Below are 22887 nucleotides of genomic sequence, written 5' to 3'. Positions count from 1 at the left end.
GTGGCCAGCATGACTAAGCCGCTTCTGGCGAACCAGAGCAGTGCACGGAAATGTCGTTTACCTTCCCGCCGGAGCAGTACCTATTTATCTACTTGCACTTTGACGTGCTTTCAAACTGCTAGGTTGGCAGGAGCAGGGACCGAGCAACGGGAGCTCACCCCGTCGTGGGGATTCGAACCACCGACCTTCTGATCAGCAAGCCCTAGGCTCTGTGGTTTAGACCAGAGCACCACCTGCGTCCCTCAACTTATGAGATACTTCATGGAGAGCACGTGTTACGGTGAGGTCTGACAGGCCACCCCCTCAGTTGCTGGGTGGGATCATTTAGATGGTCATTGGCAGTGATTGGGCTGTTTGGGTTACTGGGCTAATTTTGATGTTGCCAATTTGTGGGATGGACCAAAGGTTTTATGTGCAGGGCATGCAGCATCGAGCATTCTCTTTTGCAGTGTGTACCGGATCACTTGCCCACCCTCCCTAATTTAGGGCTCTTGCATCTGACCTTGCTATGCCTGTCATGAGGTCGTCTGCTTTTGGGGTAGGGGCCTGGTAGGAATTTTGTCCATTTGGTTGATTGGCTGGTGCCATTCGGTTTTTGCCCTACTGTGTAGCAAATCGTCACAACTTGTAAGGTTGTGTTTAGGCATTGGTTAATTTTGGGTTGGTGGAGGGGATGTGGTTGGCAGTGCCTGCCCCTCCAATGCTGCTGCTGTAAGGGAATTCTGTTAAAGGAATCCAGGGGCTCGCCATGCTTCCGTCCAAATCCTTGACGTGGGGCTTGGGCCGCGCAAGCCCCTGGGAGCATGCGGGGAGAGGTGAGGGTCTGGTGCCCGGCTCCATTTTCTCCCCTATATTGTTTTCCCTTACTGGCTTTCGCTGGAATCCGAAGTCAGTTCTGTCCCTGGACGGGGACAGATAGTCGGAACCAATGCCTAAGCAACCACTCACATTTATGTATTTTAATAAAGTTTGGGCCAAAATTATGCCAAAAACCTTAAACAAAAATTCTGTGTGAATTGTGATTTATTTGGGGGTGGCTTGGGGACCTCAACACGCAACACAATTCTGGCATAACTGATCAAGATTTTTGTGCTGGGAAAGGTTCCACCACACACACCCCAGTTTTACAATAGAAAAGTAGGGACATAGAGAACCTGCTCTCTTTGACTTTTGTTTCAGTCAAAAGTCAGCAAATATTTCAGAAGAGGGTATGATGAACATGACTGCTAAAACTGGAAGGTGAGATTCAAGGACATTGTTGCAGTTGTGGAACAAGCTCTACTTGTACAATGGGACTTTCCCCCTAAATCTGCTCTGGGGAGCTGGGCAAACCCTCAGAACAGGTCAGAGGGGTGCAGGAAAAGGAGAGTGAGGCAAAGTCCTACTGCATGAGCACCAGGTTCCTCATGTGCATTCCCCACCCAGTGCTACATTGAATTCTTCCCTATGAGTTTAAGTATAACATGCATTGCGTTAAATTGAATACCATGATTTCTGGTGACTGATAACAACTTCTTACAGTTAAATGTGTGATTCAGAAATTTGCTGAAGCTATTAAAATTTTGAGTTTCAATACAACAGAGAACAACCTCTATATTTTAAATGTATAATTAATTACTTTATAGATTGATTATACTATTTATACTAAGTAGTGCGTGCTCTGAAGCACACTTCCTCTGCAGTATTCAGCTATCAGTCACACACAAGAAATGTTTGAGAAAAAGTTCCCTGCATATTAGTGGCTATACAGATGTTTTAGCCCAACTACAGCATTTCCCTCCCCCTCCCCCAGAGCACTTATAATGAAATTCAGATCTACTACTATATAAGATAGACTCTTCCAGATACAGAAAGCTGTTTACTATGCTTATTTTCATCAAGGAATGATTAATCATTTTATAGTTGAAGACTGACATAAATTATGCATTATTGTTGATGAGTCTTGGCATTATTTACATTTTAAATAGTAATTTTCCTGAAGTTTAAAACAAAAATCTGTTTTTGAAAATTCTTTGGTACTTCTGAGCTTTTCTCTAAGTTTGGGAGGAAGGAAGTAGACATGTTGCTGAGATGTTACATAATTTATGGGCTGGTTGTTGTTGTTGTTGTTTTAAAGGCCCCAGTGTAGACTATAATGTAAAATACTGTTTAAACAGATAAAAAACTTACAATTAAAAAAATCACAAAAATAGAGTGGGTCCTAAAAATGAACATCTCAGCGGTCAAAGGTCAGGGTAAAGAGGTGCACATGCAGCACCAATGAAAGCTGTACAATGACATTGCCAGACAGACCTCTGTGGGGAGGGAGTTCCACAACTCAGGGGCTGCCCAAGATTTTATCTCACAAGCAAACAAGACTTAAATTGTGCCTTCTGTGGAATCTTAAGTGCGGAAAGTGCTCCATTATGATCAAATATAAGTATGTTTAACCTTCCACCACAGTAATCCAAGCTTTTCATTACTACGTGTACATATAATCTTATTACTGTACACCTTCGGTTTGTCTCGCCCTTAAATGCTGTAATTCAATACGAAAATAAAGCAACACAAAATATGAACTCTACATTGTGTATATAAATAGCAGCAAATGTGCAGTATTTGGATACAGGACTCATTTTGTTTCTGAGGTTTTACTACCCAGGGGTTTTCAACAACACAGCTTCTGTAAGCAGAGGCTTCATTAGGGGAGAAAACAGAACTTAAATGGTTAGGCATAAAATGGCTGAATTAAGCCCTTTCTTTCCCCCTCTTTTAATGGAAGTGATTCTCAAAAGATTAAAAGTAGGTTAGGGGAATAATAAAACAGCTATGTTTCTAGTGTCTACCTGACAACAGCTTTTGTAGCAGTGAATAATTACATGAAAATCACTTCCTTTCCACCTCTCTTTGGGATTTCTGTGGGTTGCTAAGCAGTCCCTCTCCTACCTTCTGCTAATGTTACTTACAGACGCCAATGAATACACCATATTCATTATGAGAAAAGGGAACTGAGGGATAGAAGGGCCTAAATACTTGAAGTTTTTTTTTGTTTTTGTTTATTCACTGCTGCCTCCAGCACCAAGCACTATAGCTCAAAATACACATATTTAAATGCTAATTTGTCCAGGCATGATTAGTAGGAACCTATCTCTCTTTAAATGAAGCAAAAAAAACTTTATTGGAAGAAAAGTCACACTTGTGTCATGTTTTTGTGGTGCCAACCAATGTAGGAAGTCAGTTGCCAGCGTGACTGTGTCGAGGGAAGAAAGGGGGAAACTTCTTTATGTAGCCCTTCTGCGATCCTATGTTCTAGCCACTTACCTTGAAGATGCATCAACATTTTTTCTTTAAAATGTCTACCATAAACCATGAATACTTGACTAGGGATTGAAAGACCTAGTCATTTTCAGTTCTCTTCATTTTTCTAATCTTAAATTCAGTTCTCCGCATTTCACAGCAATTTGTGGTTTTGGGTTTGTTTGTTTTAAAAAATCCTAATGAAAATCCACCAGCATTTTAGTGCAAACTTCTCCTAAGTTTTTGCAAGCAATTTCTCCTAATGTAATGCTATGTCTTTTCCACCAATATATTCATTTTCAGCAATACTTTCTCTTAATGAAAGCTTTTTTTAAAACAATGGTTGGCAAACTGGGATACTAAAATTCAGACAAGTGCAAATTTTATAGCATGGGGGATTGCATATCCTTCTGGAAATTGTGAATTTGATAGATTCAGCTTTAAATGAGACCTGAATCAAATTTCTCCCACATCTCTACCCCTGATAGCTATATGGGTCACACAGGGAAACAAGAAAGTAGGCTGTTCATTGGCCAGACTATAAAAAAGCATTCTAAACCAAAACCTTCCCAGTGGGAAGACAGAAATTTATAACATTCTTATTTTGGATGTTTGAGCTTGGCACAACATAGGCTGTCATACCACACAAAAACGTACTGATCTGAGGAAGCTGCCTTATACTGAGTCAGACAACTGGTCCATCTAGCCCAATGTCTGGGAGTATTTGTAAAGAGAGACATGAAGTGTTTTAAACCCGCTTTTGAAACTGTAAAAGTTTGACAAGAGGTGCTACAACCAACAAGATTCACAACTACAGTGGTACCTCAGTTTACGAACTTAATCCGTTTTGGAAGTCTGTTCTTAAACCAAAGTGGTTCTTAAACCGAGGTTTCCCTAATGAGGCCTCCCGCCACCAATGCCCTTCCACCGTTTGGCTTCTGTTCGTAGACCAAGGTAAAGTTTGCTAACCGGAACACTACTTCCAGTTTTGTGGAGTTCATATGCTGAATAGTTCATAAACAGGGCTGTTCTTAAACCGAGGTACCACTGTACTTATTTGAGGTAGGAGAGGCAGATTGCCTTTTCAACAATTTGTGCAAGTTTCCTCTGACTGTCATGTTCCCTCACACGCAGACCTCTGGGGGATGCATGCCAGTGGAGGGTGGAACCAGAGGCAAAACTGGGCAGAGAAATGGATATGGCTTTCACCTTTGCATAGCAGGCTACATTCCAACCACACACAAGTCAGGTTTACATACCTACACATGGCACATGCACATGCATACACCTTCCAAGCAGCCAAAAGGCAAAAGGCATTAACACAGTTCAGTCAGGTAAAAGCACTTACGAGGGCTGCTGAGCAGGGCCGGTGAGAACTGTAGCCAAGATAGAGAGGCTGGATATAGAGGCTTGGAAACTGACATATGGTTCCCCAGCCCTGCTTTAGAGGAACAGGCTGCCGCAGAAGCTGGTGAACTCTCCTTTCACCTTTAAAAGGTGAGGCTGGATTGACACATATCAGAGTTTCTGTAGCAGTGGATTTCCTGCACCAGCTGTTTGCAGGGCTAGATCAGGGGTTCCCAAACTTGGGTCTCCAGATGTATTTGGACCACAACTCCCATCATCTCTAGCTAGCAGGACCAGTGTTCAGGGATGATGAGAACTGTAGTCCCAAAACAGCTGGAGACCCAAGTTTGAGGTATCACCCAACTCTATGATTCTGTTCTTATACCTTGCCTCAAGGGCTCCACATTCAAAACCCAGCAGCAGCCCCAGCTAGGGATGCATGCAAAGAAGAGTACATCACACAGGTACACAAGGAAAGAGGGAGCTCCATGCTGCAAAATATAACTGCTTTAACTACTTTTCATTTCTTTCCCCATTCCCTTACTACATTCCTTGTCACTTTCTTCATGAGCAGTGCCTACCACACGGGTTAAGCAATCCTCCCTGCATGCAGACAAGCTTTCCATCAGTGAATCTGAGGCATTCCATTTCTGTCACTACCACGAGCAATTTTGCTTTGCAGAATCATAGACCAGATGCATGGGGCAGAACAAATCATTACTGCACACAAGGGTGTATGTGGCTGTAGTTCCTTCCCCTCAGTGGGGTGAGAGGCTGAGCCAGGAGCACTGGCAGAGCTGTAGTTTCAATCTAAACCATCCTCAGAAGTAGTACAACTTTTAATACATTGTAGTAGCAGAGTGTAGCCCACTGAAGCAGGGAAATCTTCATCCAAATAGGACTGCAGCTGAACCACCATCCAATTTATCCAATGTTGCACCCGAGTAGTGCTGCATTGCTCGTAATGGGTCTAACCTTCACCTCTGAAATAAACTTAAAGGTGCTTTTCTTTTCCTGATATGAAAAGAATGCCCACCACTTCATCTTTGGAGAGAATGCCGGAGGTGAAAGGCAGGCTTTCTGCTTAACTGGGAATTAGAAGAAAAAGCATACTGTACATGAAAGGGGGGGTGTCTACGAAGCCCAAATGTTTGAAGAGTTGCTGGCGCTTACTGAGATTCAGTTCTTTTCACCACTTCTTCAAATAGAGGGTTCATTTCAGCTCACCAAAACAAACTGAGCCATTCCTCTGGGAGGAGGCCGAGACTAGCTTAGCTCTACAGTCACTGATCTACTTTGACAGGCAACTAACCTTCGTGTGTTTCTAGCTGCCTGATGAAATTTTAAAGAAACACTGAAAGCATAGGAAAACCTTACCCACATAGCAAAAGCCGTTTTCACCATCATTCACATAGTTTATTGTTGCAAATATACTAATTGTACTGTAAATGGTACAAATTGGAGATATGAAAGGAACATTTCGTTCAAAGATTACCATAATAAAGGACAAAAGTGGTAAGGACCTAACAGAAGCAGAAGACATCAAGAAGAGGTGGCAAGAATACACAGAGGAATTATACCAGAAAGATATGGATGTCTCGTACACCCCAGGTAGTGGGGTTGCTGACCTTGAGCCAGACATCCTGGAGAGTGAAGTTAAATGGGCCTTAGAAAGCACTGCAAATAACAAGGCTAGTGGAAGTGATGGTATTCCAGCTGAACTATTTAAAATTTTAAAAGATGATGCTGTTAAGGTGCTACACTCAATATGCCAGCAAGTTTGGAAAACTCAGCAGTGGCCAGAGGATTGGAGAAGATCAGTCTACATCCCAATCCCAAAGAAGGGCAGTGCCAAAGAATGCTCCAACTACCACACAATTTCACTCATTTCACACGCTAGCAAGGTTATGCTTAAAATTCTACAAGGAAGGCTCAAGCAGTATGTGGACCGAGAACTCCCAGAAGTGCAAGCTGGATTTAGAAGAGGCAGAGGAACCAGAGACCAAATTGCAAACATGCGCTGGATTATGGAGAAAGCTAGAGAGTTCCAGAAAGACATCTACTTCTGCTTCATTGACTATGCAAAAGCCTTTGACTGTGTCGACCACAGCAAACTATGGCAAGCTCTTAAAGAAATGGGAGTGCCTGATCACCTCATCTGTCTCCTGAGAAATCTCTATGTGGGACAAGAAGCTACAGTTAGAACTGGATATGGAACAACTGATTGGTTCAAAATTGGGAAAGGAGTACGACAAGGCTGTATATTGTCTCCCTGCTTATTTAACTTATATGCAGAATTCATCATGCGAAAGGCTGGGCTGGATGAATCCGAAGCCGGAATTAAGATTGCCGGAAGAAATATCAACAACCTCAGATATGCAGATGACACAACCTTGATGGCAGAAAGTTTTATGGCAGAAGCTTTTATTGAGGGTGAAAGAGGAGAGCGCAAAATATGGTCTGAAGCTCAACATCAAAAAAACGAAGATCATGGCCACTGGTCCCATCACCTCCTGGCAAATAGAAGGAGAAGAAATGGAGGCAGTGAGAGATTTTACTTTCTTGGGCTCCATGATCACTGCAGATGGTGACAGCAGCCACGAAATTAAGAGACGCCTGCTTCTTGGGAGGAAAGCAATGACAAACCTAGACAGCATCTTGAGAAGTAGAGACATCACCTTGCCAACAAAGGTCCGTATAGTAAAAGCTATGGTTTTCCCAGTAGTGATGTATGGAAGCGAGAGCTGGACCATAAAGAAGGCAGATCGCCGAAGAATTGATTCCTTTGAATTATGGTGCTGGAGGAGACTCTTGAGAGTCCCATGGACTGCAAGAAGAACAAACCGATCCATTCTTAAGGAAATCAGCCCTGAGTGCTCACTGGAAGTACAGATCGTGAAGCTGAGGCTCCAATACTTTGGCCACCTCATGAGAAGAGAAGACTCCCTGGAAAAGACCCTGATGTTGGGAAAGATGGAGGGCACAAGGAGAAGGGGACGACAGAGGACGAGATGGTTGGATAGTGTCTTCGAAGCTACAAACATGAGTCTGACCAAACTGCGGGAGGCAGTGGAAGACAGGAGGGCCTGGCGTGCTCTGGTCCATGGGGTCACGAAGAGTCGGACACGACTAAACGACTAAACAACAACAACTGTAAATGGTTAATGGGACTATAATAAAATACGGATATCAACAATGAAGGTCTGAAGTCTACAACAACGGTTGTAAACAAGGGAATGATCTGCAAAATGTGCTGCTAAGCAGCCACACAACAGCTTTGCCTCTTCCTTACCAACCATATTTCCAAGAGAACTTACTTGCTAAATCCATTTCATTTTTAAAAGAATATAACAAAATAGAAAACTGTTGATTCCATTTTGCAGCAACGATTAGAGGAAAACAATTTACACCAAAACCAAATGAAGTTTCAATACTGTTGAGGAGCGAAGAAATGGGGAGAGAAGGAAGGCACATAATGGGACAGGGGTGATACCCTGGTGAGGAATAAACTGAATATAAAATGTCTAGTTAAAACAAGCCAGGTTCTTACCCGATTGCTTGAAGTTGGCTCATTTCGCAGCTAACCATTGTTTCTTGTTACACTGGTTAGCAAGTGACATGTTTCACTCTTTCAAAGCACTCTTTTCTCCCAGTTCAGCTGGGGGGCGGTAATAACTTGCTCCCCCTTTTATATCATCAGGGGAGCACTTACTGCCTAAAGCTCTGTCAGAGCATTCAACTCACTGACGACACTAGCAACACTTGCAAAATGTACACAGGCATGAAGAAAGCCTTTGGACCAATGGTCAGGAAAACTGCACCGCTGAAAACCTTGTCAGGAGAGAGCATCACAGACCACAGCAAGCAGATGAAGTGATGAGCCAAGCATTATCTAGAATTGTACTTACAGGAAAGCATGGTCTCTGACATAGCAACTGACAGTATCCAGACTCTCCCTTGATGAGCTGAAGTATGCCATCAACTCTCAGGCATGAGGTAAAGACCCAGGGCAGGACAGAAACACTGAAAGCCAGCTTCAATTCCTCCCTCATGACATAACTCCGCAGCCCCCTCTTGCAATGTTGGGAACAAAGATTCATGCCACAAGACATGCATGACTCCAGCATTGTGACCCTCTACAACAGGGGTCAGCAACCTTTTTCAGCCGTGGACTGGTCCACCATCCCTCAGACCAGGTGGTGGGCCAGACTGTATGGGGGGGAGGGATGAACGAATTCCTATGCCCCACAAATAACCCAGAAATGCATTTTAAATAAAAGGACACATTCTACTCATGTAAAAACACGCTGATTCCCGGACTGTCTGTGGGCTGGATTGAGAAGGCGATTGGGCCACATCCAGCCCCCGGGCCTTAGGTTGCCTACCCCTGCTCTACAAGAACAAATATGACCACCATGACTTTAACAACTACCATGGGATTTCCCTGCTGAGTACTGTGGGGAAAGCCTTCAGCCATGTAGTTCTCAACAAATTGCAGTCACTCATTGACACAATGCAGCTTTAGAGCTCAGAGATCAACAGTTGACATGATTTTCTCGCTGTGCCAACTGCAGGAGACATGCCGAGAGCAGAGATGCCCCTTATACAGTGCTTTCATGGACAAGGCCTTTGATCTCATTAGCCAAAAAGGACTAAACAAGATAGGATGCCCACCTGAGCTTCACAAGATGATTGTGTTCTTCCATGAAAACATGCACAGCACCATCTAATATGACAGCTGATGCTCAGATGGCCTTCCCTATAAAGAGCCATGTGAAACAGGGCTGTGTTCTCACCCCAAGTTTCTTTGGCATATTCTTCTGCCTGTTGCTCTCCTATACCTTCAGCTCAACTGAAGATGGTGTGTACATCCATTCAACGTGTGATGGGGGTCTGTTCAACCTGGGCCATCTCCACACCAAAACAAAAGCGTGGTGGGTCCTTATCTGAGAGATGTTGTATGCAGATGACACAGCCTTGACAATGCACTCCAAGGAAGCTCTTCAGAGACCCATCAACTGTTTTGCTCAAGGCTGCACTGAGTTCAGCCTGACGAGGACCAACATCTTGGGTCAGGACATCGCCAGCACTCCATGCACTCAGTGTTACAAAAATGTCTGCAAATGTGACATGGAAGCCGAGAACATCAACCTTGCCCTTGTAAATGACTGCAATGCCTGGAGACAGACAGGTCGTGCATGTGACCAGTCAGTGACCAGAGGAGGAATGACCACTTGGTGGAACACAGAGAGAAGAAACACCATGGTGTATGTGTAGCAGCACAAATGGATGCTTTCATCTGCCCCAGCTGCAACAAAACATGTCTGTCCTGTATCAGTTTCTACAACCACAGCAGGTGCTGCAACCTTCTAACAGTTTGACTTCACCCCCAAAGATGCACTCCTCCATGGTCTCCTAAGACAGATGGATGCCACCGGAGCTATTAGGAATACCCATTACATATTCATGTTTGAATGACACTAACTTAGCAGCTGCATATTCTAATTCTAATTATATTCTAATTCTAATATTCTAAATACTTTAGCTCTTGTAACTGCACTATGCATTTTAGTAGCTATATTACCTCTGTTTTATTCCTCTCCATTGTTAATTCCACAAGCCTCTCCAATGTTAATTCCTTGCTGCCCACGCTGGTGCACAAAGTATTTTGCCTCCTACCCACAGACATTTTACAAATCATAAAGAACCAGTACAATACAATAACTTAATCAAATCAAAGGAGGGGGAGCAAAGGGATCCATAGTCTGGATGCCAGCATACTTAGGATGGCAGCAACTAGTTGTCTCTTCCAAGGCTTTCCTTTGAAATATTCATCCTGTTTGTTTGTCCATACACACATATGAGGGAGGGAGGGCCTGGACCTGCTCTGGAGGGGAGGGTGTTGAATCAGCTGTATTCCCATTTATTTCCCATGCTGTTTGCAGTGTTTCTGCACACCAGGAAACTAGCAGGGAATCATGCTTGCCCTCTATTTAGCTCGCTTCGCTTTACACACCTTTTAACAACTCAAACAAAAGCATGTCTGCTAACAGTGCAAGCAGATCACATTAGCAACTGGGCCACTCCTCTCTGCCCCATCTCTTTGTGGGATGCTACCCCAATGCTAGAACAACTACAGAGCTTTCAACTTGTAGAAGGAAAGAGGGCTCATTGCCACTTACCCTAGAACTTTCCCCAAACTTCATCAGCTTGCCTTCCAGTGGTATGACAGAGACAGAATCCCAAGACTATCTTCATGGGATTCTATCTTTATTGCAATCTCCAAGCCTTCTTGCTATTAATGTTCTGTCAGTCAGCATTGGGATTTTGACCACAAGGAACATCTTTCATCTCAGCATGTCTCGAGCTGCCAATTCCTGTGGTCCAACAGTAAAAATTCTCTTGCTATTCACCCAAAAGCAGCAATGTCAACTTTGGACAGGCTAAAGTAAACAGAAGACTGACTGTGCAAAATTCCACAAGTCTAATGCCTATACATGGGACAAGTCTGCCTGTGTCTCTTGGCCATAGCTCTAATGGATTTCAATGGGCCATTCCAATCTACAGGTATCCATTGGACTCGTGGAACCAGATGTGGATACCTAATAATACTGGGTTAAGGGCTCATAGCTTCTAATGACTTGCACACTTTCAAGGGCCTCTGTTAGTACTGCTTAATTCATTATTGGGGCAGCAGAATTTCAACAAAAACCGTTTCTGCTCTTCTGTGGATGTGCAAAAGATAACAGAAAGAAGCCTCATTGGCAAAAGTCATAGACTTCAATCTTTTAGATACTTGGCATTTCAGTCCCCTAGCTGCAGATTAATCATGTGATAACATTTTATGAGTAAACCACACATTTCTGCGAGCCATGAGTCATTTCTCTTAGTAATTACTTCTTTTCATTCCTATCTGCCTTCTACCTTCAAGCATTGACTAAAAAGCTGCAGTCATATTGTGTAGTAGGTACCTGCATTCCCTCTAATCCTTTCCCTTTTCTCTGGCTCATTAATGCCAATGCGCTTTCTTCAGCTTTGGCATTGTTCACTGTTCTTGTTACTTTCATTCTCATTGTGATAAGAGCCACATGCTCTTTTGTTAATATCACTTTAGCATCTTTCTAAACTAAAATTATTTCTAATTATTTGAATGAGCTGCTGAAGAGGTAAACGTTCATTGGCTGCTTTGCCCCAACAAACTAAGACTTCACATCTGAGGAAACAATACATTATTTCACCTGTCAGAAGATGTTACCATTTACCTCACTTCTATCCAGACACAAACATTCCAGTAATTATTTATTACACTAACACTTCCTGTTCCTAAATCCCTAAATATGAGGTGTTTAATTGGGGGGACAGACAAAATCACTAATCACTTTTTAATCTTATAGACTAAAATGTGAAGCTATAGTATATGGCCAAATACAGAATTTGTCTGTCTGTGACATAACAGGATCTTTTTAAATCCTGGACAAGTCATTTAACAGTAGTGATTAGCCAGTTGATGACATTTGAATAGGTTATATGCATACAAGTACTGTATACATTCCTGCTATGCAGACTTAGCTTATGTGTGTTTAGTAAATCCCATTGAGTTCAATGTGTCTCAGTACGAATTAATGACACAAGAATGCAGACTTAGTGTATTGATTTTATTTACAGAAATAATTACAAGCCCAGAAACCACAGCACTGTGGTGGGATCCAAATAAATAAAATATAGCAACTAACTAAATGAAGGCTTTTCATAACATAGACAATACAGATCTAACGGGGACTCATGCATGGAAATACTGTATGGGATAAATCTAACACTTATTATTATTATGATACTTTTATTTTTGATATTTTTATGTGATAATTCATCATAATTATCCTATTTGGTAATTTGCAGGCCATTCTGAATTATAAAAAAGAGATGCATTACTTCGGGAGAGATTATGAGGTGATATGGACAGGAAGCTGGTGATTTTGTTCAAGATTTGAAGCAGTTGTTATTGTTGTTGTTGTTGTTTGAATTTATATACCACCCTATGCCTGCAGGTCTCAGGGTGGTTCACAAAATAAAATCAAAATATAAAACCACAAAATACATAATCAAAATAAAAACAACCCAATACCCGCCCCCCCAAAAAAACCCCACCACATTTTAAAAGGGCATAGGATGTAAATCAAATCAACCAAAGGCGTGGTTGAAAAGGAATGTCTTTGCCTGGCGCCTAAAGGTGTATAATGAAGGTGCCAGGGAGAGCATTCCACAGATGGGGAGCCACTGCAGAGAAGGCCCATTCTCATGTTGCCACCCTCAGGAACTCTCGAGGAGGAGGCACACAAAGGAGGGCCTCAGAAGATGATCTTAGGGTCCAGATAGGTTCATATGGAAAGATGAGGTCCTTGAGGAATTGCGGTCCTGAGCTGTTTAAGACTTTATAGGTCAAAACTAGCACTTTGAATTGGGCCAGCGCAGTTGGAGCAGTTCTATGCTCCCTCCTCTGCACCCTTGGCCTCACTCACAAAAATTGCTCTCTCTCTCTCTCTCTCTCTCTCTCTCTCTCTCTCTCTCACACACACACACACACACACACACACACACACCAATTCGCCAGCCTTACCCATTTACATTTAGCTATAACAATTACATTGACCATGGGTTCAGGACAGTGCCACTTTAAGCTTTAGCTACAACTGATGTGGTCAGGCAGAAATGGAGAGGCATGAAAGAGGTCATGGAGTGACAAGGAGTGCATGATCCCACAGCCTGATCTTGATATCTTAACCATCATTAACCATTTGTCAGCCTTATGTCTGTTCTGGCTTAATGAATATATGTGGGAGATTATGCAAGGGCAATAAAACTGTAAAAGGCTCTTTTGAAGAAATAACTGTCAGAGTATTGTAAAGAAAATTATCTTCCCTTTTTTAATAAGTAGTGATGTGAAATTGGAGGAGAGTATTATAGGACAGATATGTCCAGCCAGCTATAGCTCCACTAATCTGGTATAGGATACCAGCACATCATGCACTAAGGATAATGGTTGTGGTTCTAAGTAATAAAGCTGTATCAAAATATACCCTGGCAATAAACCACTGTTCCTATATTATAAAATGATACCAACATAGGGCAGCATGGAAGAAATCACAAATGGACCAGCATATTTCCCCATTCACTTGCTATGCCAAGCTTGAAAAGGAGAATGTAGAGAAAGCCAAACAGCAATACCTAGTATGTTATAATTGTGCGACCTTGGATCAGAAGGATGTGGTTGAGAATAAGTATGTAAGATATAAATTTGGAACCACTTCTGCACCTGAGACTTCAGACAAGAGCTGACTGAGGAACAATCCCTTACCCATTTACCTGTGAGTAAACCTCATCCCATTTAACAAGAGTTACTTTTGAGTACACATGTATAGTAATGAGCTGTTATGCTTGAAGAAGCTATAACTGCAATGTGTCTATAAGTCAGATGAACAGCAGAGAGACTGCAGCAGATAATTATGTTTGATTATCCAGGTTTGGGGAAATTGTCAAATAATATTCTATGTACAGGCTGCATTTGGAGAAAAATCAGTAGAGGAAAATCTCTGAGTGACAAGATGCAACATTAAATGAAATGGAAAACTCCATCAAGGGGTGCCAGTGAAAGCACAGTATTAAATGCACCATGCACTCTTATGTTGGCAAAAGAGGCATGCACCACTCTATGAGTGCTCTTACTTTGAGTGCTACTAAGGAATTAACAAGAAATTCCAATAAAGCAACCTTCCTCTGTCACAAGCAATTGGTTATTTAACACAGAAAGAACTTTTATATTTAAGGCGTTACAAGAAATCTCTCACTCCCAGTTTCCACATGAGTGCCCTGGTAACATTTTCAGCTGGCATTTAAAAACATCTGGAGAGACTGTTGCCCAGCATAGGAGTTTTCCTCCTCCTAGGAGTATGAAGTATGCAAGATACACATCCTACATACTTCTGGGTTAGTAACAATAGGTCCTTACTGTCCTCTATCTCAGTAAGGCAAACTAACCAAGAGAAAATGCTTAGCTGAATTAGATTGTTGTTACCATTCTTATCTAAGAAAACAGGTGTGTAGGTCACAAAGCTGAATTCAGATAAGACAGAGGTGCTATGTGGGCAGAGTTGTCAGGTCCATGAGGTGCAGAGATGGCCTGTTTTGGGTGGAGTTTTACTCCCACTGGAAGGAACAGGTGCATACCTTGGAGGTATTCTTTGAGACACTGTTGTCGCTTGAGGCCAAGTGAACTTGATGGCTAGGAGTGCCTATTTCCAACTTCAGCTGGTATGCAAGCAATGGCCCTTTCTTAACAGTAATGATTTGACCGTTGTATTCCATGCTCTGATAACCTTCAGATTGGATTATTGCAATGCCCTCTATACGGGGCTGTCTAGTCTACACAGACCACATAACACCAGTCCTGAGAGATCTGCATTGGCTCCCAGTGCGTTTCTGAGCACAATTCAAAGTGTTGGTGCTGACCTTTAAAGCCCTAAATGGCCACGGTCCTGTATACCTGAAGGAGCGTCTCCACCCCCATCATTCAGCCCGGACACTGAGATCCAGTGTCGAGGGCCTTCTGGCAGTTCCCTCATTGCAAGAAGTGAGGTTACAGGGAACTAGACAGAGGGCCTTCTTGGTAGTGGTGCCCGCCCTGTGGAGCACCCTCCCTTCAGATGTGAAGGAAATAAGCAGCTATCCTATCTTTAAAAGACATCTGAAGGCAGTCCTGTTTAGGGAAGCTTTTAATATTTAATGCTGTATTGTTTTTAACACTTGATTGGGAGCTGCTCAGAGTGGCTGGGGAAACTCAGCCAGATGGGCGGGGTATAAATAATAAATTTATTATTATTATTATTATTATTATTATTATTATTATTATTATTATTATAGTGCAACTAGTGAACAATGTGGCACTCCTGTCCTGGGTGGGACAACTTGTCAGGACAAGCGTAACACCTCCTAAAGCACTTATACGAACTGCCTATTCCCTTCCAAGCCCGATTCAAGGTGCTCACCTTGGGGTTTAAAGCCCTAAATGACTTGGGCCCCAAATACCTGCAAGAGTTCCTTCTGCTCTTTCTGCTGGTCATAACATGGCAATCTACAGGAGGAGAGACAATTCTTATGGTGACATCTTCTTTGGCAGTATGAGGTGAGAGGGCTCATGAGACAGTCTTCTATACAATGCCCACAAAACTGTGGAACACCCTTGCTACAGAGGTGTGTCAGGCACTGTCTCTTTATAGCTTCAGTATGGTAATCTGGGGTGAAGTTGTTTAGGGCAGCATTTAACTAAGTTGTGTGCACAGAACAAGGTCCCCTGTCTCCCCCCTGGTGCCCCTCTAAATCTGGTGTGGAGGGTGGGGAAAGCCCCAGAATAGGATTCAGGAGCACACCGGGGAAAGTATAATTGCACAGGTAGACCTCATTCCCCACATTCACACCCTAATTAGCTGTATGGCAAATCTTCACCATGATCAACTCCCCACCTGGAAACCTATGTCCCCACTTTGGAAGGATGTGTGGATCCAGAATTGGCTTCCACAGTCACTTACAGACTCACTGTTAAGACCATGTTCATGGAAGACAATCTTAGCTACAAGTGATCGCCAAAGAAGAAGCAGCTATATATGGAATTTCACCCTTTCCAAAATACCCTTTACCTTTTTTAAAAAAATGTAACCCATCTTGGGACCTTATGGCGAAGGGCAGGTGGCAATATTGTTGTTGTTGTTGTTAGCAGCAGTAGCAGCTCATTCCCCCCTTTTAAAGTGAAATTGAAATGTGCTTTATGTCCTTTTCATTTGGTCTGTGTTTTAACACATCTTTGCCTCAAGGTGGCAATGCTGCTTTCAAAAGATTGGGATGTTGATTTAAATTGTGTTTTTTGTGTTTTTAAAAGAATATTATTTTAATGTAAATAAAGTGGCTAAGACAACACGAGAATGTACTCAACTTATAATTTCCAAAGCGGGAAAACACATATCCTCACATTTGCAGAGAGTCCAATGCTCACACTTAGATTCAAGCTACTCCCTTGAAGAAAACTATCTGCACATACAGCCATTTCTGGATAGCTATAGCTTGGCTACAATAATATTTGGTCTGCGTAATTTCCAGTCTGGAACTATTTCAATGTGCTCTACATGGAGCTGCCCTTGAATACCGTTTGGAAGCTGCAATTACTGCAAAATACAATGGCAAGGCTGCTCTTGGATGTCTCTGACCAGACACATTTTATGCGAATTTGCACTGATTGCTAATTCACTACCAATTTAAGATGATAAAATGGCATATAATGCCTTCAATGACTTGGCCCACCAATATCAGAAGGACTACCTGTTTAAACTGTCAACTTTTTTTGCAGAGTAGGGGGAAAGAGCTATAGGGCTCCCAACTGGAATGTGCTCCTGATTTAGATTGGGATCTTGAGCCAGCATTCCATTGAGATGAGGCCCTCCCTAGTATAAGTTGCCCTGAATATGTTTTATGGCAAACAGTACCTTAAGCAGCAGAGAACTATGTAGAGTGGGGTATTTTTCAGCAAGAAATTGGTACAGGGCCCGGATTCAGACTGGGAGCTCCTTTTGGATCAAAGGGGGAGGGAGACAATATTACAAATGACAGTGGAACACTTGGTACTGGGGATAATAGCCTAATTGATGCACAAGAAACTGAGGTGGTGCTGCAGAAACCTGCTAAAAGGGCAGGAAACTACAAGAAGGAAGCAGCTGGAGGGAATGACTTGCTATTTCGGTTGTCTCTATACTAACCCACAGAGTATGGGAAACAAGTAAGATGAATTGCTCTTAATATATAATGGCAAATATGACCTAATAGGCATTACTGAAACCTGGTGGGATGCCATCTTCTCCTGTCATCTATGCTACTATATCAGGCCTCTGGAAGAGGAAGGGGCTCCAAGATGATTTCTAGGAAGGCTTGAGCACTGCCCTGTTAAGCACCGCCTTAAGGTCTGGTGGGAGCAAGAGAGGAAAAGATACCAGAGCAGACCAACAGTATCTTTTATCCCCTAGTAACATCATGCCTCCATTTCCTCTTTCTTCCAACCTTGCTTCTAGGAAATATGTCTGGCTTCTATGTTTTACTGATTATGCATTTCACACACTCACAGAACTGAGGCACTTTCAGGCTCTGGTTCCTCTGTGTCTAGGGATGTCAGAAAATTCCAGGCTAAACAGAAAGACATATGGAAATTCCACCTGCATGTTCACTCAGTGTTCAGGACTGGAATTTAAGAGATTGCAATCCACATTCATCCACAGCAGGCTTTGGTTTTCTTTTAAGTCCATAAATTATACATAATTAATGTCACACTTTTTGACATGTCACTTCGCTTGATGTTTCCCCAGACTGCTACAATGAAGATCAATAGAGGTTTAGAACCCTGTGGTGAGATGGCTAATTGATGAGAGGCTAGCTGCTTCATTTACTTTGAAAGAGAACACACAGGGGAGTGAATAATGCAAGGTATTTGTTTTTGGCTGATAAAGGGGCTGCCAAGGTGTGAGAAAGTCACTGATGTATACAGGTGACTCTTTGCTTTTCATATTTCTGAAGTGCTGTGTGTTGCCAAAGGCAGTCTATATGCACTGCAGTCCTAACCATGCCTATTCAGAAGAAAATCCCACTGAATTCAGTGAGGCTTACTCACCAGTAACTGGGGTTAGAATTTCAGCCTTAATTTGCTTCCTATTGTGATTTTTTTAAAAAAACAACAATGGAATACATAACTCATTATTGCTCTTTCCAGGTGGAAAGTAGTGGTGTCTATTGCTACCTGTGAATTTTATCTGTGCTCCTCCATTAGTTCCAACCTCTTTGTAAAAGTGGGGAGAACTGTCTAGATTCAACCATTTTTTACCACACCAGTAGGTGGAGCTGTGGGTTAAACCACAGAGCCTCAAATCCCTATGACGGGGTGAGCTCCCATTACTCGGTCCCAGCTCCTGCCCACCTAGCAGTTCGAAAGCACGAAGTCCAAGTAGATAAATAGGTACCGCTCCAGTGGGAAGGGAAACGGTGTTTCCGTGCGCTGCTCTGGTTCGCCAGAAGTGGCTTAGTCATCCTGGCCACATGACCCAGAAGCTGTACGCCGGCTTCCTTGGCCAGTAAAGCGAGATGGGTGCCGCAACCCCAGAGTTGGCCACGACTGCACCTAACTGTCAGGGGTCCCTTTACCTTTACCACACCAATTATGTATTTTTAAAGTAAAATTAAGTTTAAAATTTCTTTACTTCTCCAACCCCCTGCTACAGTTATATTGCCTTATAATGAAACTGTCCCTCCCTGATGTCTGAGGAAGGGAAATGAGATAGGATGACAGATTTATACAGAATTGTGAAATCAAGGTAGTGAGAGTGGCTTCAATACTAACCCCACCCATCTGGTAGTAAGCTTCTCTGACCTCAATGGGACTTGCTTCTGAATAGACATGGTTAGGTTTGTAGCCATAGATGGCTTTGTGATGAGCGATGCCACAAGGCTGTTGGTTGAGTTTGCCTCTCTGGAAATTCACTAAACTTTGAAAGGGAATATACTGGGAAGGCAACTGAACTGTAAATTATAGTGTAATACAGCTATATTTCACAATAAAATGATGCAGACCATAGCAAACAGCAGGATGGATAGCTATGTAATGGGTGGAAATGGAATGGCGGCAGAAAAAAACCAGCTCGCTTTACAATGAACAAGCGACACAATGGACACTACTAATTTCATACTTCCCTACCTGTGTCCCCTGAATATCTGCTTCAGAGTGTTGGGAAACCTCTAGAACAGTATGAGAAATGGCCTAGGTGTGTGTGTGGGGGGGTGACTCTAGCAGGAAAAGAAATAAGTGAAAACCATTCCCCACACTTCTGTAAACCAAAGCTTCCAAAGGATCCATTTCCCTTCATGGAAAGGCCCCTTCTTTCATTTATAGAAGGGAACCCTTTTGATCCAGTGTGTTCATATCTCTATACCAGCAAGGAAGGAATATGCAATCATAGCAAGGATTAAAGTGCAGGTAGGGTGCAGGTAGGATTCTGTTACAAATTGAGAATAAATGTAGAATTGTCTCAGGTTGTAAACAGGAAAGAGATATGAAAGTCCAGAGATTCCAATTTTTGTACTTTTTATAAAAAAAGTACATGCAAACCATATTAATTTTATTTCAGTGAAGTGTGTATAGCCTTATGACTTGCTGGTGACTGTAATGGTGGAAGTTGTGGCAATCTGATATCCAAAAACTGAATGCTTTCTAGTATGGTACAGAAATGCATTAGTTAATTTACTGTCTTGACTATATAGCAACCCTGTCATTTAATCCCCCCGCCTTCTTAACAAGTTTAGGTCTCTGAAATGGTATATAATATGAGGGCAGCATAAGATTGTTTGGGTCACTGTGAAATGTTGCTTGGACTCTGAAAAAACTTTTTACTGTTTTGCATTGTTGTTTTTTAAATCTGTTTCACCTTTCCTCAAAAGGTTCAAGGCTGTTAACAACAAATGACCATAGCAATAATGACAGTAAAAGCAGAAAAGCAAAAGCACTATCTGTCCATAAAACTCTAACAAAAAAATGGTCCACACAAGACTGTCAACCAATTAAACCATGTTCAGTTTGTACAGCATGTGCCTTTTAACCAATTAATTGAACAACAAATTATATTTAAATAAAAATCCATATTACCAAAATCTCAATAGAATGATGTCTTTGAGACACTGGAATAACTGTAAGATAACTCACAAAAGCCACCTCCTCATTCTTTGAAGAATGGCAATCTTGAATAGTTTCTTTTCCAACACAGTAAAAAAATAGCCTCAAAAATCCAAGGATACCCTTTACTCATAGCCCAACCAATTAAAAATTGCCCTCACCAATTAAAACAGACCTCCATCAATTAATAAATGAAAGCTTGACTTGATTAATCTCACACTGAAACCAATTAAAACTGACAGCCCTCCTGTATACCCCAAAATAAAAACAAAAATAGCAATTCCCAAAGCTTCTACCCTAGTGCTTCTGAAACTGCTAAAATACATAATTTGGCAAAATAAAGTTACTAATGTAATTAGCCTATGCTTAAATGTAGGTGTGATGCTGACTTTAAAAGTAAACAAAAATTGTGATAAAGATTTCAAATGCAACCCTCCTTTTCAAGGTCCTATATCAGAATATTAGCAACATCTTATTGAATGGGAAAATGTGGAAGAAGAGAAAGAGTGAGACATGCAAAGGAGATTTGAAAAAAGTCTTGCTTTTCAAAAGTTCTGACTGCTTGAACAAGAGAATGATTCATACAAATGCTTAAAACACAGGATCGTATCTATCAAGAGTTTGCCAAATGAAATTTGTACATTTTAACAACTTCAGAAGTACTAGAGGAAAGGTTTGGGGGAATTGCTATATTACCTTAGAATGTACTTTTGATGACATGTTCACTGTTTATTTTATTAATTGTTTATTTCAGAGTTGTCTATACCTCCCTTTGCCAGGAAGCCCTAGGATGGTTTACATAAATAACAACAGAAAACAATACAACAGAAACCCTATCACAGAGAAAAAGGGGGGAAATAGCATTAAATTAGTCACCAATTCCATACAAATCCAATTATTAAAAAAAAACTTACACCACCATTTCCCCCAAAACTCCTCGAAACTCGAAAGAGGAGTTGCCACTAGACTCAGGCAGCTACTTTAAGAAATGAAGAGTGACAAACACCTCTTTTATTTATTTGACTCCGTCTAATTCCACCATAAACTTTATGTTTGATGAAGTCTTACAGTTATTAAGACATCAGCCTTGATAAAATAAATCACTTTCAATGGCCTTCATTTCCCGGCTCCCTTTTAAGTCCTTTTCTGACAAGTGGTGGAAAGTATACCAAATGCTCAGTTGTTGAATGGAATCCAGAATCTTCTAATAAGCAAGTGCTTTGTAACTAAAACCCAAAGCCCAGCACCCCTTTCTTTTCAGAATGCTGCTTTTCTGCCCAGAGTCCTATCTCCATGATTTCAAAAGCAAGCATCCACACAGGATGTACTTTGCCAAATCCAAATTAGAAACGTGTCCTCAGGTTTACACAAATTAAAGCCTCTTCCAGGGGCTTTAAACAGTATGTTAGGTATTGCCCTCTGTGCTTTTGTGCAGAATCTGACCCAGCCAGAATCCTATCTGAGTGGATCCTTGTGTCCACACAATCAAGCCCCTCACCTGAATATCAACAGATAAAAAGTGCAGTTTCCCAACAATGGTTCTATCACTTTTTGGAATGCCTGCTACAAATTGCCTGGGATGACACAGGCTGTTTTTCATGACAGCTGAAGTTACTTTGTTAAGCCTGCCCTAGAAATTATATAGTTAGGTTGTTGTTTTCAAATCACAGCTTTGTATTTTCTCTCCATTGTTTTATACTGTTTTAAATAAGTCTGCTCTTTTATGCTGAATGCTGGAGTTGATTAAGTTTTTGTCTTGCTACAGATTCTAACCTCACCCACTGTGCCTTAACATTCACTGAAACTACAATATGAAGTACTTGCAATTACCTACTGGACTCTGGCTGCCTATAATCATAGCTGTCAAGGTTTCCCATTTTTTAAGGGAAATACCCTTATTCTGAATAGGATTCCTCGCAAGAAAAGGGAAAAGTTGACAGCTATGCCTATAATCAAGATGGGAGTGCTAACACAAATATCACAAGTCTTGTTGTTGTTGTTTTGCCCAGATCTAGATAAAATAGAGTGAAAGAGCTACCCAGGACTTATTAACAAGTAAAGCAGGCACAGGCAAACTCCAGGCCTCCAGACGTTTTGGACTACAACATCCCTGACCACTGGTCCTGTTAGCTAGGGATGATGGGAATTGTAGTCCCAAACATCTGCTGGGCCAGAGTTTGCCCATGCCTGAAATAAAGTGTCTCTAAACCTGTTTTGCTTTGAAATAAAGGTGGTGTGGATGCTTCCATTTTACTACTAATTTTAGTATGGTGTGTGTGTGTGTGTGTGTGTGTGTGTGTGTGTGAAACTATTGACATTTAGAGTGGTTTAACTAATGTGGTTGCTTGACTATCAGATGCATATTGGATCGTGCCCACAACATCTGTGCTGTCAAGCAGCACATCTCTATTTCAGGAGTAGGGAACCTGTGGCCTTCCATCCAGCTGCTATTGGACCCTCATCATCCCTGAACATTGGCTATGCTGACAGGGGCTAATGGGAAATAAAGCTGCAGC

General features: G+C 41.9%; 1 protein-coding gene across 1 annotated transcript in view; it reads right to left on the bottom strand.

The window, feature by feature from the left end:
- The window catches only part of SLC6A11 (solute carrier family 6 member 11), a 95910-nt gene that overhangs the window by 26472 nt on the left and 46551 nt on the right, over positions 1-22887 (bottom strand). The window lies entirely within an intron of this gene.

This window comes from Podarcis cretensis (assembly GCF_951804945.1).
Source record: "Podarcis cretensis genome assembly, chromosome: 2".
NCBI lineage: Eukaryota > Metazoa > Chordata > Lepidosauria > Squamata > Lacertidae > Podarcis > Podarcis cretensis.
The sequence above is the reverse complement of the archived record's forward strand: the minus strand, read 5'-3'. Positions and strand labels throughout refer to the sequence as shown.